This window comes from Mytilus edulis, chromosome 7 (assembly GCF_963676685.1).
Source record: "Mytilus edulis chromosome 7, xbMytEdul2.2, whole genome shotgun sequence".
In the NCBI taxonomy this organism is placed as follows: Eukaryota; Metazoa; Mollusca; class Bivalvia; order Mytilida; family Mytilidae; genus Mytilus; species Mytilus edulis.
Genome location: NC_092350.1, coordinates 53,372,679 through 53,377,940, shown reverse-complemented (window position 1 = coordinate 53,377,940; position 5,262 = coordinate 53,372,679). Strand labels below are relative to the sequence as shown.

The 5,262-nt window shown below is 30.9% G+C and overlaps 1 long non-coding RNA gene across 1 annotated transcript; it reads left to right on the top strand.

The window, feature by feature from the left end:
* Positions 1-3,159: 3,159 nt before the first annotated feature.
* LOC139483229 (uncharacterized) lies at positions 3,160-4,889 on the top strand. The gene is made up of 2 exons (XR_011655010.1): positions 3,160-3,478; positions 4,714-4,889. It is a non-coding gene; the product is annotated as an uncharacterized lncRNA (long non-coding RNA).
* Positions 4,890-5,262: the final 373 nt, after the last annotated feature.

Genomic DNA, 5,262 nt, shown 5'->3' with positions numbered 1-5,262 from the left:
AAATTTTTATAAGTACAATGCTAAACAATTTGTCACAAAATTTAATTTATTTTTTTGAAAAAGTTTCAGAAAGTTATAACTTATTTTGTAATTTGTCTTTGTCTTTGAATTATTTAACAACAAAATTATCTAGACATCCTTTTTTTTTGAAACTATGGTTCTCAATGGTCATCACTTGAACAATCTTTTAACCTACTTAACAGTAGAAATACATGTAAATAATGAAGGGGAATGTATAAAGATTCATACAGCCCTTGGATGGTATAAACTTCCCAAAAAAACGTGTATGGTGTAATGGTGTAAGGTGTATGGTGCAATGGTGTAAGGTGTATGGTGCTATGGTGTATGGTGTAAGGGGAATGGTGTAATGGTGTATGAGGAATGGTGTGATCGTGTAACGTGCAATCGGGAATGGTGTGAATGAATGGTGTACGACATTTCATTGGTTAAAATCGAAAGTTTTTTTTATTTTATTTTTTCGGATTGTAAACATAAACAATAATAATAATCGATCGTAATTATTATTTTTCCAGAGTAGCAAATTACTTTACCCGGTAGACTATATATATTATAAATAAGAATACGAAAAAAAATGTGTATATTAAAGTAATTATTTTATTGGCACTGGCTACGGTTACATGGAAATGTAACAATAATAAAAATATTATTGTTACATTGGAGACTAAATGCCGGAATGCATGGTTGGGTAAGGACCTGTTTAATTACGAATGTAACAATAATTATTGAGGCTACGGTTACATTGCGTTATTGTTACATGAAAAAAAAGCAATGTACAATGGGACTAGTAATATGTACTAAATAATAAAAGTTGAGGACATTTATAAATTACATACATTTATAACATACAATTTATTTACTGTAAATTTCTACAAATCCAGTAAGTTGTTTTTAAAGTCCGACACATTTTTGATGAACGAAATTACGTCCTCCACGAATACGTGTACATACAGAATTTCTTAGTATTTAAGTTACAGTTAGCAAACTTTGCTTTTGATTATCAATTTGCGTCAAGTTATAAAGCTGTATGAAATGTATGTCTAAGTTGATATTGTTTCAGTTTCGTTTAAAACGCATCCCAAGTTTTATTTTTTTTACCATAAACAAAATTGGTCCAAAGTATAATAACAATAATAAGAGTAGGTGTGCAGTTAAATACTTTAAAAAAGTGAAACCATTGAACTATATTTTTCGCCTTTGACAGTCACACTCCTAATCTTGAGTAGTATCTTTAAGAACATCAAAACCATTAATACGTAGAAAAACTATTCAAGTTGTACACCATTTGTTGAATAATAATATTTTATTATTTATCAGTATTAAATTACAAGTATTGTTTAGTACATATGAAAGAATGAAGCAATACAACTATAGAAGATTCAAGTTTAATCAATATAGCGTACATTGCTGTTTTTCATGTAACAATAACGTAATGTAACCGTAGCCTCAGTAATTATTGTTACATTTGTAATTAATCGGTTCCTCACCCAACTTTGCATTCCGGCAATTAGTCTCCAATGTAGCAATAAGATTTTCATTATTGTTACATTTCCATGTAACCGTAGCCAGTGCCTATTTTATTTTCTCATATTCTTATTTATAGTGAACAATGGCTATAAGATTGTTTGCAGCTATCATAAATTTAGTGAAATGATTTTGTTTTAACTAGAAGCCGTATAAAGAGGTTATCCACGCATAGGAACATTATTTTTATATCATGGGTTATAAACATCATTTTTAACGTTGCTTCGTTCCCCATTTTTGACAGGCTCTTCATAAATATTCCTTCGTAATTCACGTGTGTTTGCCTTGGATTTACGATTCTGTTTTCCAGAAAATGTTCAAAAGAAAATTGCACACTGTACAGTTTTACATGTATTGCAAATAAGGTGTTGTATAATTATGAACAATCTCGTCAATTGTGCTAGATTTGTGTTTATGGATTATAAATGGTATCCCTGCGTGAACGTTCGAAAAAATACTTTAATATGCGAACAGGAATGAAATATTTGCCACTTGAAATTTAGCTACCAACAAAATCAACCAACCGACATACTACGTTTTCCAAGCAGAGAACTTCTCATAATTTTCATTATAAAGTCATGAAAGTAGTTAGTACAAAGGAATTCTCTCATGTCAGCCACATTGTTTGGTGATGTACAGTACTACTGGATTAGTTTTATAAACCTTATAGCTATTTGTCTGTCATAAATAGATATCACACAGGTTCCCGTAAGATTTTGACGTCATAAAACAAAATATCTGATGCCACCATGGAAAAATGATTGTTATATATATATGCATCAAAAGTTCAAGCAGCTGACTCAGCCAGGATTAGCTATAAGGTGTATCTTACAAAACATCCTGAACCACTGGGTTTAAATGAGCACACCCCAGCAAGCACAACTTATTTATGCGCAGAACAACCAATCACACAATAGCCAAAATGAATCAGTGACATACATGACATACCTGTCCAAATTCAGAAGTGGGAAATACAGATACAGATACTGACTTCAGTGACAGTTTTATATTACTTAGACAGAAAAGAATCACAATATTGCTGATTTGCTATGCTGCTATATAGATTTACATCCCTGCAGGCACACTTTGTTGAATCAACGTTGAATCTTTGTTGATTTTAGGTTATACATTGATCAACAAATATTCAACATTGATTCAACGTTGACAATGCAACGTTGAAATTAGTACATTGTTTCAACGTTGAATTGACATTGTGTTGAAATACCAACACTGAATCAACGTTGGTTAAACAATATATAAAACCCAGTAGTTGTGGATACCAGAATTGTCAAAAAAGAAGTATTTGACACATCACAATTATTTTCAAATTGAAAACGATATTCACATTAAATAAAATATTTAGTAGATTCATCAGTAATTGTTGTGGTGATTATAGAATAACACATCATAAAACAATCGCAGTGTATATATAAGCATTACTAATTAATCATGAACTTCGCACCCCAAATATTGAAATTATAGAAAATTCAAAAATTTCACCCCACCCCAAAACATAATAGAAGAACCAGCGTGTATACAGGATCATACAGTAAATATAAAACTAAATAATATATTTGTGAATAACTTCTTCCACTTAAAAGATCCCTCCACCTTTTTCCTTGACTTCTGATGTCAAATATCTTGTTTTCATTTCTTTTTTTTCTATTCTTTTTTTTAATTCCAAGAGAAAGACGTATACATCAGTACATAAACAATGGTTGACAACTTGAAATATAAACAACGGATAGATCTATTTAAATAACGATTTAAATTGTCGCGGCATTGTAACATTTCTATTTTAAGACTTCAGGTATGCGCATGCGCAGTTGTTTTTTGTTGCCAAAGTTTGAATATCCGCCAACGAGACCATAACACAAGTGATTTGTGCAGAGTTTTTATCAATATCTTTCCTCTATACAGCTTTTACATTTTTATCGTAAGTATTTATATTAATTGTTGTGATTACGTTATCGTATTTTAGAAATGTGAACATTTCATGTTGTTATGAAACTGTACAGTTCTGAAAAGTTGAAATTTTACACGTGAAAAAGGGGGATGTTTAGGACAATCTATGGATTGACCTCAGGATCAGGATAGCATGTTACCATTCCCAAGATATCTTGCAACGTCTCATGAATTCTTATCATTGACTATTTGAAATCAAAATGATCGAATCAAAAGTGAAAAGAAATTTTAATCGCATAAAAAGGGGGGCTTGTTTACAACTTTGGGATGAAAAGGTCAGAAGCTATATATGACTCCCTATATGACTCACCAAGTTGAACCTTTAATTTTACTGTCAAAATTGAGGTAGAGTTTAGACAAGGTAATTAAACATAAAGGGTATATGAGGGTGGTAAAAAGTTATTTGCATTTATGGCCTTTTTATTTCACGTGTTTTAGCGTTTTATTTCTTGTAATTGGTTTCGACATGCATTATTTTTGTTTCCTCTTATTTATTTTCCGTGTTTCGTCTGGGTACTCTTTAATTTCTCGTGCTAGTCCAACATTCAAGATAAAAAAAAAAGTAAACCAGGACTAAATTCGAAGTCCAGTTGGGAGATTGTTTTAAATTATGTGTTCCCAGGATATTAATTGCGATCAAGTTATCTTTTCCAAGATTCGGATGCAACAAGCGGAGGCAAAAAGGTGACTGCAGGGTCTTCGTGTCCATTATCATGACTGTGTGATCTCCAATAACGACTGAGTATTAACTTCTAGTACTTTTTTCCTTAATAATATTCATGATTTAATTTTTCATGCTTCCTTTATCCAAATTTTTATTTACAGTGCAGTGGTTTTTTTTTTTAATTTTTATTTCACGTGTTTCCGTGTTAAGAACCCCCTTTACCATCCTCGAATATTTCAATTAGTCAGATATCCATGCCGCAACACAAGTAATACAGAAAAAGACATAAGTGGATAAACCGTCAATTTGTTAAAATTAAAATGTAGTAGTTAGGATTTTCTTGCAGATTATACCTAAGTCCTTCTAGTCTATCTAAAAAGAAATGTAGTTGAGACTTCAAAGGACAACTGTTATTTACTTTAGTTTTCACCGGTTCTTATGCTTTTTATTTATACTTTAAAGTAATATCATTATGAAGTTAAAATAGTTAAATGTGTTGAACAGAATACAACTTTACAATGTTATAACTTTTGATTTTGTAGATGTCATCATGAAGACCTAGATGGAATCACGGAACAGCAATTCAAGTGTCTGAAAAAACAATAAAATTTCTAGAACGGGCTCCAAAAAGACAAGGTGTGAGAAAAAAGAAGTTGAAGTTTCACTATTAATAAAAAAAAAGTTTCAGTATTAATAAATAAATTTATTTTAATTTTATCGTATTGAATATTTCTCTATAATCAGTGGTTGGACATTAGAAAACATAGGATAGGAAGTGTCCGAACAGCAAACTTTGTTTTATATTTTTACCACTCAGATATTTCAAATAGACATTGAGCAAAATTTGTGTATTAAGGGTTGTGTGCTTTCGAAATCAATAATTCTCTTGGATGATAATTTGTGTTGTTGTAGGCATGTTGTTAAATGTTAAAAAAATCTTGGTGGTTAAATTATGGTTCGTTAGATATCCCTCAACACCCATATTTGTTATTCAGTTGATTGGTTGTTATCATCATCATTGTCAAGCCATGCTCTCATCACAATATGTGGTCACTCAGTTTTATTGTTGAAAATTACTGATATTTTACAAG